The following is a 12,913-nucleotide window of genomic DNA, read 5'->3' as shown; positions in this document are numbered from 1 at the left end:
GTAGGGTAGGGAAACTACACCGAAATCTGCCCCTGGAAAGCCAGCTCGGGGCTGAGTGTCACCCACTGCGACCATACTAGGGCAGGGGGACTGAGTCCTCCAGCCGCCCAGTCGCCTTCCCAGCAGTTCCTGTGTGGAGACGGAGACCAGGGAACAGGGACAAAGGAAGAGAAAGGAGAAAGAGGGAGGGAACGCAAGGAAAATTTGGCCGACTTAAAAAACAATGTTTTCCACTATGCACTGGGCCGGAAAAACCTCAGTTCTCCGTAGTTAGAAACTCCAGCATTTCTGCTGGGAAATTGATGTCTCTGCATGGATGGTTTTCGTGCCCTGGTTCTCAGGTTAAAGCCAATGTGCTCCTTTGCAAATGCAGTTCTATGGCTGCAGAGCATTTACATCTTTCCAGTAAGGTCCTGATTCTGCTTGGTTCGGTACATTTAGTTCTGTTTGTTGGATGTGCGGTGTGTGTGTGAGAGTGTGTGTGTGTGTGTGTGTGTGTGTGTGTATTCCAGAACAGAAAAATAAGTTCTTATATAAGTGTTTTGAGTCACCTTTCCGACCTCCAAAAAGCTCATTATGCTGTTTCATTTTGAATTCATAATTAGTCATGATTATTATGCGATCTTTCTTCAAACCCAGGAACTCTGAGATACATTGTTCGTGGTTATCTCCAATTCGTATATTTTCCCCCAAACTTACCCACATAATCTCTCCATTTTAGACTCATCTCAAAGCCTTGACAACTGTGCTGTCCTCAAGGCAAACAGCAGTCAGAATAAACATACATTTAAATAAGAAAAAATACATTTAAATAAGAAAAAGGGCGTTTAACTAAAATTTGCCTTAGTATAGGGCAACTGGTCCAGAGCTGTAAGAGTGCATTTTTTGGCTCTGCCATCTGTGAAGCCATCTGCCTCTCTACACCCGATGCGTGATAATCTCTTAGGTCAAAAGGGCTTTTGTCTTCAGAGAATTTAAGTGCTAGGAGGAAACAAATAAGTAAGAAGTACCCAGTATCGCATAGTTGAAAGAGGATTTCATAGTATTTTAAGAAAGATAAAGCTAATGATTTGAAAGCTCAGAGGAAGCACAGATACTGTCCGACTGGAGACTATTTCATATCAGGATGGCAGTAGAGTCAGGCCTTAAAGCACAGATCATATCTGGGAAAAGATAAAATAGAGGAAGTTTTTGTCTTTTGTGTTTTTCAGGCAGAGGCAAACTTGTGAGCAAAGGCTTGGAGGTGGGAGGGCAGGACCCTGATGTTCAAAAAGGGAGTGGTGATCACAAGGGTCGGAAAGGCCATCGTTATCAAGTCTGCAAATAACAGACGCTGGAGAGGGTGTGGAGAGAAGGGGACACTCCTCCACTCTTGGTGGGAATATAAATTGGTGCAGCCACTGTGGAGAACAGTATGGAGGTTCCTTAAAAAACTAAAAATATTGATAGAACTATCATATGATCCAGCAATTCCACTCGTGAGCATATATCCGGAGTGAACTATAATTCGAAAAGATACATGCTCCCCTATGTTCGTAGCAGCACTATTTATAATAGCCAAGACATGGAAGCAACTTAAATGTCCATCAGCGGATGAATGGATAATGAAGATGTGGTGCATATACACCATGGAATACTACTCAGCCATCAAAAGTAATTAAATAATGGCATTTGCAGCAACAGTGGATGGACCTAGAGATTATCATACTAAGAGTAAGTCAGAAAGAAAAAGACAGATACCATGTGATATCACTTATATATGGAATCTAAAATATGACACAAATGAACTTATCTATGAAAGAGAAACAGACACACAGACATAGAGAACAGACTTGTGGCTGCCAAGGGGGAGGAGGGTGGGGGAGGGATGGAGTGGGAGTTTGGGATTAGCAGATGCAAACTGTTATATATAGGATGGATAAACAACAAGATCCTACTGTAGAGCGTAGGGAACTATATTCAATATCCTGTGATAAACCATCATGGAAAAGAATATAAAAAAGAATGTATATGTATATATATAACTGAATCACTTTGCTGCACAGCAGAAATTAACACAATATTGTAAATCAACGATACTTCAATAAAATAAATTTAAAAGGGAGTCATTTGCAAAGTACACCAAAAAAAAGTATAAGCAGATGAGGTAGAAAGGTAAGTTGAGTCCAGACGGCCTCATTTGCCCGCCTTCTAGTTGTCATGCATTGCAGCCTCATATAAAACCTGTTGTTTTCTTTTTTGTTTTTCTCTACTGTCATTACTCTTCTCAACATACCCTTCGTCCTGGATCATGACTTGCTTGACCCATTCATTCTTGCCTTTACCAGCCTCAAATTCTAAGGCACGCAGACTCCTTGGTAAGGACTACATTGAACCTCAGTACTTTCTACCAGGACCTACCCATTTCACCAAGGGTAGCTCTCAGGTGGAGAGTGTCCTGTGCAAGCAATTCCTCAGAGACATAGCGAGTTCAGCTCCAGGCCACCAAAATAAAGCACATATCACAATAAAGCGAGTCACACAAATTTTTTGTTCCTAGTGCGTATAAAAGTTACGTTTACACTACACTGTAGTCTATGAAGTATGCAGTAGCATTATGTCTAAAAAACAATGTATCTGCCTTGACTAAAAAAATACTTTGTTGGGCTTCCCTGGTGGCACAGTGGTTGAGAGTCCGCCTGCCGATGCAGGGGACACGGATTTGTGCCCCGGTCCGGGAAGATCCCACATGCCGCGGAGCGGCTGGGCCCGTGAGCCACGGCCGCTGAGCCTGCGCGTCCGGAGCCTGTGCTCCGCAACGGGAGAGGCCACAACAGTGAGAGGCCCGCGTACCGCAAAAAAAAAACAAAACAAAAAACTTTGTTGCTAAAAAATCCTAACCATCAATGAGCCTTCAGTGAGTCTTAGTAGTAAGTCAAAGATCACTGATCACAGGTCACCATAACGAAATACAACAATGAAAACGTTTGAAATATTGCGAGAATTACCAAAATGTGACACAGAGGCATGAAGTGAGCAAATGCTGTGGGAAAATGGCACAGATAGACTTTGCTCGATGCGGTTTGTCACAAACCTTCAATTTGTAAAAAAATGCAATAAAGAGAACTACTGAGAAGAGGTCTGCCTGTGGCCCTCCCCCGTTCCCTATAGGGTGTGTGGGAAAAGCAACCAGCCTGGGGTACAGGAACCACCAGAGCGTGACTGTGAGAGACATTCTCTAATCTGGATGACTGATATGCCCTGAAAAATTACTATGAGTTCCTTGATGTTGGGAAGTAATCTTTCCAGCCTAAGTGCTTAGCGATGAACATGGATCACAGGAGGGATTCGGTAAAATCACTGAATGGATAAATGAACACCTGAATATTTCATCACCTTTGAGATCTGTTCTGTCTTACAGATGATGTGTAGGTTAAAACCTACCTGCCTCCACTTTATTGAGAATAGGAAAGTTGTCATGACAACTTCATCAAAATGTTAACAAGGACAAGTGTTCAGTTTAAAGCGACTTGACTTTCCGTAACTTTGTCTCTCAGGCAGAAAAGCTCAAGTTTTTCTTCTCAAGATGCTTTGTTTTTCCTGTATGCACAATTGGCAACAGCACACAAGCATTCAACTGTGTATTCTTCTCACATTTGCAGATGACAATGGCAATCAGAGGTGCGATCCAACTCCTTGCTACTCAGAGGGTGGCCTGTGTATCTGCAGCAACAGCATGACCTGTGATCTTGTCAGAAATACAGGCCTCAGGCCTCACCCCAAACCTACCGAATCAGAACTTTATTTAACAAAATCCTGGTTAACTCGTATGCATATTACAGTTATGGAACCACTGGTCTGCAGTCGGCTCATTAAGTATGCTCCACCTGGAAATGGGTTTTATGAATCTGTTTAAACCTGGGGATTTTTAGAGCAAGGCTCTTTCTTTTTTTCTGGGGTGTTATTACCATATCAGTTCAAATCAACTAATGGGACTAATGGATTCATCCTTTTGGCTTCTTGGTCTAGTTCATAAACAAAAACCACAAGTTCACAAACCAAGGGAATTTAGAAAAGGGAGAGGGTGGGAGGGAAGAAATGTGAGGAAATTGTACGCTAGTGTACATGTACTTTTTAAAAATATGTCAGAGGTAGAACTTCTCTTTACTTTTTAGCAAACAAACCATTACCTGTACTGTTTATCCCATCAAGGTAACTTGTCAAACTTCAAGATCTTTGTTTTTCTCTTTATTATTCTTTTTTCCTCCTTAAGGTCATTTACTTTCAATTTGTTTGCAACGCATCTAGTTAGATGTCTTTTGCCCTGGTAACCTGTGATCAATCATTGGGACCACATTAACATCCCACGTCTCTTTTGGAATGTGAGGTTTTGATTAAGAAAAGCAGAACGCAGGAGGTCAGAGTCCCTAAATTTCTGGTCCTGACATACATGTTCACGAAGCAACGTGGGCTTTAAGAGATTCCAGTGGGGACGGAAATAGAGTTCATTATATTTTCTCAAAACAGATGGTGTTTGTCGGCGTTCAGTAGGGTGGTTGGCAAAATAATGCCCTCACGCCCTGCACCCCGGCCCCAAGATGCCGTGTCCCGATCCCTGAAACCTGTGAATAGCTTATGTTTCGTGGCACATGGCGAGGGGCAGTTAAGGTTGCACACAGAGTTAGGATTGTAACCGATGGACCTTGAGGTGGGAAGATTACCCCAGATTACCCATGTGGGCCCAATCACAGGGTCCTTATAAATGAAAGATGGAGGCAAGAAAGTCCGGGTCCGAGGCAGAGAGAGTCACAGGGATGCAGTGTAAGGAAGACTTGCCCAGCGATTGCTGGCTTGAAGGTGGAGAGGGGTGAGTAGCCAGGGATGTGCGCAGTGTCTGGACAAGGGTGAGGCTAGAAAGCCTTTCTTCCTGAACCTCTAGAGGAGAGGCAGCCACGTGAGCACTTTGCTTCTGGTCCAGCGAGACCCATTTCAGACCTCTGACTCCCAGAATTGTGAAGCAATACACGTGCGTTGTTTTAAGTAACTAGATTTGGGCAATTTGTCACAGCAGCGATAGGAAATTAATACCGATTTTGGTCCTGGGAAGTGGGGTGTTGCTCTAAAAAATACCTTAAAATGTGAAAGTAGCTTTGGAGGGGGCAGGCTGGAAGAATCTCGTGGAGAATTATTTTTTAGAAAGCCTAGGTTGCTTTGAGTGTCCTGTTAGTAAACATACGGCTGTTCACTGTGCTGTCAATGAGTCAGAAGCACGGTAGTGAAAACCTCCATCATCTGGTCACAAATGGTCAGCTGGAAGAAGCAGGGGTGGTAAAAGCACTGCCAGTGAAGGCACAGCTGGAAATGAACCCGTTATTGGAAAACGGGGGAAAGGAGATCCTTATAAGTGGCAGAAACTGAGCAGAATTGTAGTCCGCAGGTATCCGGGAACAGGGAATATTTAGATATTTGCCAGAGGCGAGTTCTAAGCAATGTGTTGAAGACACAGGCTGGTTTCCTCTTGCTGCTTATTGTAAAAGGTGAGAGGAGAGAGATAGCCTGGGGAAGAGATAGGAAGCAAAAAGGAACCAGGACTTGGTGAGCTGGGAAATCCTCAGCTTATCTGGATGCTAAAGCATGGCGTGCCACCCTTTTCTGGGTAAACATAACGTCCTTGTGCTTTGGCGATCCTGAGAGGTTTTGTTAATTCTCATATTTGAAAAATCTGTTAAATATATTGACTCAACAGATCCCCATATTTTAATTTGATGTCCTAGAGTAATAATTATAGTGACTCTTTTGGCCCTGATATCATTACATAACCCTAGTATTCATAAATTGTTTGTGCTTCAAAAGGAGGCCAAGGGGCTTCCCTGGTGATGCAGTGGTTAAGAATCCTCCTGCCAATGCAGGGGACACGGGTTCGAGCCCTGGTCTGGGAAGATCCCACATGCCACAGAGCAACTAAGCCCGTGCACCACAACCACTGAGCCTGCACTCTCGAGCCCGTGAGCCACAACTACTGAGCCCATGTCCACAACTACTGAGCCCGTGAGCCACAACTACAGAGCCCGTGCGCCTAAAGCCCTTGCTCCACAACAAAAGGAGCCACCGCAATGAGAAGCCCGCACACCACGACGAAGACCCAACGCAGCCAAAAATAAATAAAAATTTTAAAAAAAGGAGGCCAAAATGGTATCCTATAGATCTCAATATATTTAGTGCTGCTTTTAAAGTGCTCCCCCCATAGGAATTACTTACAACTGCATTGACTAGAGGAAATTGAAAGGAAAGCATAAGGTAGAAACAGTGACATGAAAAGTTCCGAAGATGAATGGGTTAATGGATACTGCAAAATAAAGATCTGACAGACTAGTTCAAAGGTATTTATTGATTGTAACTATGTTTACTCTATCCAGTAAAAGATATTTCACACGAGCAAAACTGACAAGTTTAAAAAAAACAGTTCAGCTACACAAAGGTATGTTTTCTGTAAAGAGAGAAGAAAAAAAGAAAAGTCCACAGCTAAGGTTAAGCGCTCATTCTAACTTAGTTAAAAAATACACGTAGTTTTCAATGTTGCTTTTTCTTCCCCTGCATCTTGCTCTTGCAAGACTTCTAGACTTTCCAAAATTGATCATATGAAGACAGATTCTGTTTTCTGAGTCCTTGACTTTACTCTTTCTTAAATAGAAAAACTAAACTAGCTGCCAACAAAGAAGTTATCTGAGTTATTTATAATAACTCCAAATTGGAAGCAACTCAAATACCCAGCAACAAATGAGTGGCTGAGCAAATTATGGTACATGCATACAATGAAGCAGAGCTCAGCAGAGGAAAAGAAGAAACTACTAACCCACACAGCAACACAGATGAATCTCAGAAACATTGTGCTGAGGGAAAAAAAAAAAAACAGACACAAGAGAGTACATATGGCATGTTTCCATTTACATGAAATTCTAGAAGGGGTAAGACCAATCTGGTAGTGACAGAGGGCAGACCCCTGGTTGCCTGGACCCAGGGTGGGGAATTGCTGGTAAAGGGACAGAGAGACTTTCTTGGTGCTGGGAATGTTCCACATCATGATTGTGGTAGGGGCGACGAGGGCGTATGCATTTATCGAAACTCATGGAATATTACACTTAAAATGGGTATGTTTTATCGTATGTACGTGTATCTCAATAAAGTTGGCTTTAAAACGAGAGCTGAAAACATCAACAACAAGCAAAGTTATTAAGAGAAGGATGCATGAATTTTTTTCTGGGCTTCTAAAATGTTAATTGTCAGGAAAGAACCATAGTAGTTAGCACTGCAAGATGTAATTATGTATCAGACGCTATTCCAAGCACTGTATGTGTTTGGTCACTCCTTTCCTCTAATAATCCTTTGAGGTGAGCTTTACATACAAGGAAATTGGCGTATAGGGAAATAAAGCAATCTCCTCCAAATCACACAGCCAGCAAGTAGCAAAAGCAGGGCTCAAACTCAGGTGGCCTCGGCCGGAACCCTGGGTGGGAATGCCTCTGGTCATTCTGCAAAGAGCTTGCTAATTACGCAAAACAAAAAGCCCCAGCTCAGGCTGATTAAATCAGATTCTTTGGGTACTGGCAGGTCCCAGGAGCTTACATTTTAACAAGCATGTGTAGATCATTCTGATATTTGAGGATCACGATGAGAAACCCTAAATATATCTTGGTAGTAAAGCTGTCTTAGTGAAGGAGTGCCTGGGCCGGACACATTCCCGACACAGTTATGCAATGGGATTCTCAACATTGGCACTTCAAACTGTTTATATACTCCTTTAGTTTCCTTGTCTGACTTTAGTTTAAGCTACATGTGAGCAGTGGAGAACATGAGTTTCAATAGCTTTATTTCCTAATGGCGAGGTTAACTAAATTGTAGTAATGCACTTCCATTTATTTATGTGTTTATAGAATGAAAGAGAGGGAGAGACTGAGGCAGAGAGAGAGGGAAGGAAGGAAGGAAGGAAGGAAGGAAGAGAGGGAGGGAGGGAGGGGGGAAGGAGGATTCCTGAAGCAGGTAGGCAAAGCATTGGAAGTATATTTGTAAAGCTGCTTATAAAAGAAAATATTAAGGAAATCACACCCAGGTAACCTTATCCCAATTCTTCAAATGTCACAAAGCTTGACAGGTCCCTGCTTCCCTTCATGGCAAAGCATATTAGAAAATAAGCATCAATTACGTGTATGCCTTTTACAAAGAGCCGAAAATCCCTTAGCACCTGCCATGTCTGGTCAGTGGACTTGGAAGTAACCCCAGAGCTCCTGCAGGTGAAGCTCCCAAGCATCTTCCTCGCCAGGATGCGAGTCTCCTATTTCGGGGGAGGTCCTGCATTAGCTGAATTGAAACAGTTAAAAAAATCACAGCCTTAAAAGCATATCACTTTTAGAAGAATGCATTTAATCCAAATGAGGAGAGTTTTTATATGTGAATACAAATATGGGAAAATCTATGAGCCCTTAAGTTTTAAGAGAAACATTCCAAAGCAACACGACCTACGGGAAAGAGCCAGCTGTGTAGAAAGACATGTTTGCAACTTTTCAGATACCCGGTGAAAGGAACGAAAAGTATACTCTAGTCAATAAAGTGCCCTCTCTCCTTTCAAATATTGTAACAGATGAACATTTTTCTGCTTCCAATATAATATTGCATAATTTAAAGCTGCAAAATATGGTATGAGAAAAATAATATGCCTCTCACTGAGCAGTGCCCTGGGAGGAAGGCCTGATAATTTCCATTGTTCACTCGCCCTGGTGATGTGCTGTGCTGGTGAGCCAATGCGTCTGTGCCAGAAACATCTAACCAATGGGTGCCACTGTCGCTTTTGTTTTTCTCTTTACTTCCAAAGACAAGATGTTTCCCTTGATCCTTGCTCATAAGTGTTCCAGGTTTGCGTCTCCTTCTGGCAAACACAAAGCACATAGACCTCAAAACTGCCAAGGAGACTAAGATGGTCTTAAGGGATCACCTTGCCAGACGGGGCCCAAAGGCATATCCTGAGCCCTGGTTCAAAACAAGAAACCGACTCAAGTTTCCACGTAAAGAGAACTCTGTTTTGACATAAAGGAAACGCAAATTATGCAGAGGTAGACTTGTTGAAATCTCACTTTCTGAAAATGACAGTTATGGGTGCTTCTCTTATTTTTATAAAATACTGCGTGTAAACGGTCGACAATATGACCTAGGGTAAGTAGTGTCTTACCAAACTCTTTCCTTTCCAGAGGATCTACTTTGGTCTGATTATAAAAGCGATGCAAGTGATAAAAGGGGCTTCCCTTTCCAACACATCAGGAGATGTACAGAGAAACCCTCCCCAGTACAGAACACCTGGCAGTGCTGGATAAAATTTAAGCACGATTTTAGGGCTTAAGCAGGCCGGATGTCCAGAAAGGGTAACAAGCTGCAGCAAGGAATAAAGAGAAAAAAAGCCTTCACTGGTAGGAAGCAGAGTAGCTGGAATTCCTCGGCTGTCATCACCTGTCGCTGGTGGACAGAGGACTGGGCCAGTGGAAGCAGGTACAAGGGGACAAGACAGAACCAGCAGGGACAGGAAATGATACCACAATAGAAATCCTGCAGGCGTGTTTTCTCTCTTCAGTGTTGACTCAGAATGGGGAGAACACAATCTCTCCCAAGTATTCCTGCACATGCACGGTTTTGGCTCAGAAAGGCACAGACATTCAGTGGCTTGAAACTCCGCAGGCAGAACCCTGAGTTTAAAGTGGTCCTGTGTTGGGAGCACTGCAGGAGCCTGGCAGAAGCAAACACAAATTCTCACCAGAAAAAAATAACGTTCCCTCAGAATCACTCATTCATTAAAATATTTTTATTGAATACCAGTCGCACAGCAGGCACTGTTCTAGAAACTGGGGACTTAACAGTGTGTAAAACAAAGACTTTTGTTGTCATGGTGCTTCCACTATGGCGGACAACTAAAAATATGAACAAACAAAAATACAGGACATTGGATGGTGGTATGGGGTGTGAGAAAAATACAGCGGTGAAGGATGATGGGCCGGGGGTGGGAAGGTGGGAGGGGAGGGAGTTAACCGACTCTAACCAATAAGTCGTGGATGTTGTTTTAATATCTCAGTCTTATTATGGCCCCTACGTCAGATTGTGTTTCTGCAGGAAAACAGACATCACTTGACCCTTGATGCATTTTAAACAGAGCTGTTGGAAGGCCTTGGCGAGGAGCGTAGGCACCGGAGGAAGATGTCAGTGACGTCAGATGCCTGCTTCTTCTCTCTGCCGTCTAAGCCTCAGTGAAATCACAGGCCGGTCTCAGCCCTGTTGGTGAAGGATTCTGGGAACCGTAGTTTCCATGCTCCCAGCTTGTGCTGCGGAAGAGCCCATAGCAAGGGGCGGGGCTGATGCCCAGGTGACGACAGACCACCTGGCATAAGAGCCAAGCTTGAAAACACTATTGCAAGTACTGCACGAGTATGTTTTGGCCAATTCCCAAATACAACATATTTTTTATAGGATATTAAATTTCCTCATCGAAGTTGGAAATAAAGCCACCAGTTTTGAGTTAATTAAATAGAAGTTTGGCCACAGAGAGATGGGATTAGGAAAAGAGCAGGTTGGAGAACACTGGGGAGGTGGCTGAGAGGAAAGACAGCTCTGCCAGGGGGTGTCCCCTTATGGGCTGGTGGCAGATGAGGGAATCTCAAGGCATCAAGGGTGATAGAAACATTAGTTCAATCGATTACATTTCATATTAATTAATTAAGTTCACACATTTAAACATTCATTCTACCATTTTAGTTGTGAGACCAACTAATGCCATTTAATGCTAATTAAGTTCACACATTTAAACATTTATTCTACCATTTTAGTCGTGAGACCAACTAATGCCATTTAATGCTAATGCTTCAATTAATTAACAAATTAATTCTTATTTCACTTGATTCAATAAAATTTTATTAGTTGCCTAGTAACCTAACTGCTGTGAATTTTAAGAAGTGTTATCTAGGTCCATTGTGCAGGTCCCCAGACTCCACGGGGACAGGAGATCCTTTGTTCAGGACCCCACCTTATGTGTCTCTTCATCTGGCTGTTGGAAAACTGCTGTCAAGCAAGGGGTCTCCTCCATTCTGCCTTATTGTAACTGACCAAAAATCTATCTCATGCAAGCCATCTAAAGACCAGAATCAAACGGTTCCTGAACCAGTATTTGTATCTGGAGTTCAATTCGAATGGCACTGCTTTACTTGATAATTTTGATCACAGCTCTACATAATTGGCGTTCTCAGACTTCATGATTCCTGGGAGAGCTGGGAAAAAAAGGGAACCTCCATGCGGCTGACAGGGTCTTGGTGCTCCGGCCGGTTGTCAGGCCTGAGCCTCTGAGGTGGGAGAGCAGAGTTCAGGACATTGGTCCACCAGAGACCTCCCGGCTCCACGTAATATCAAATGGCAGAAGCTCTCCCAGAGATCTCCATCTCAACGCTAAGACCCATCTCCACTCAACAACCAGCAAGCTCCAGTGCTGGACACCCCATGCCAAACAACTAGAAAGACAGGAACACAACCCCACCCATTAGCAGAGAGGCTGCCTGAAATCATAATAAGGTTACAGACACCGCAAAACACACCACCGAATGAGGTCCTGCCCACTGGAAAGACAAGATCCAGCCTCATCCACCAGAACACAGGCACCAGTCCCCTCCACCAGGAAGCCTACACAACCCACTGAACCAACCTTAGCCACTGTGGGCAGACACCAAAAACAACAGGAACTATGAACCTGCAGCCTGTGAAAAGGAGACCCCAAACACAGTAAGTTAAGCAAAATGACAAAACAGAGAAACACACAGCAGATGAAGGAGCAAGGTAAAAACCCATCAGACCAAACAAATGAAGAGGAAATAGGCAGTCTACCTGAAAAAGAATTCAGAGTAATGATAGTAAAGATGATCCAAAAGCTTGGAAATAGAATGGAGAAAATACAAGAAACGTTTAACAAGGACCTAGAAAAACTAAACAGCAAACAAACAGTGATGAACAACACAATATATGAAATTAAAAATTCTCTAGAAAGAATCAATAGCAGAATAACTGAGGCAGAAGAACGGATAAATGATCTGGAAGATAAAGTAGTGGAAATAACTACTGCAGAGCAGAATGAAGAAAAAAGAATGAAAAGAATTGAGGACAGTCTCAGAGACCTCTGGGACAACATTAAACGCCCAACATTCGGAATTATAGGGGACCCAGAAGAAAAAGAGAAAAAGAAAGGGACTGAGAAAATATTTGAAGAGATTATAGTTGAAAACTTCCCTAATATGGGAAAGGAAATAGTCAATCAAGTCCAGGAAGTGCAGAGAGTCCCACACAGGATAAATCCAAGGAGAAACACTCCAAGGCACATATTAATCAAACTATCAAAAATTAAATACCAAGGAAAAATATTAAAAGCAACAAGGGAAAAGCAACAGATAACATACAAGGGAATCCACATAAGGTTAACAGCTGATCTTTCAGCAGAAACTCTGCAAGCCAAAAGGGAGTTGCAGGACATAGTTAAAGTGATGAAAGTGAAAAACCTACAACCAAGATTACTCTACCCAGAAAGGATCTCATTCAGATTTGACGGAGAAATTAAAACCTTTACAAGCAAAAGCTAAAAGAATTCAGTACCACCAAATCCGCTTTACAACAAATGCTAAAGGAACTTCTTTAGGAAGGAAACACAAGAGAAGGAAAAGACCTACAATAACAAACCCAAAACAATTAAGAAAACGGTAATAGGAATGTACATATGGATAATTACCTCAAATGTAAATGGATTAAATGCTCCAACCAAAAGACATAGACTGGCTAAATGGATAAAAAAAAAAGACCCACATATATGCTGTCTACAAGAGACCCATTTTAGACCTAGGGAAGCCTACAGACTGAAAGTGTGGGG

This window comes from Lipotes vexillifer, unplaced genomic scaffold, assembly GCF_000442215.2.
Source record: "Lipotes vexillifer unplaced genomic scaffold, Lipotes_vexillifer_v1.1 scaffold214, whole genome shotgun sequence".
Taxonomy (NCBI): Eukaryota; Metazoa; Chordata; class Mammalia; order Artiodactyla; family Lipotidae; genus Lipotes; species Lipotes vexillifer.
This window is presented reverse-complemented; position numbering follows the sequence as displayed.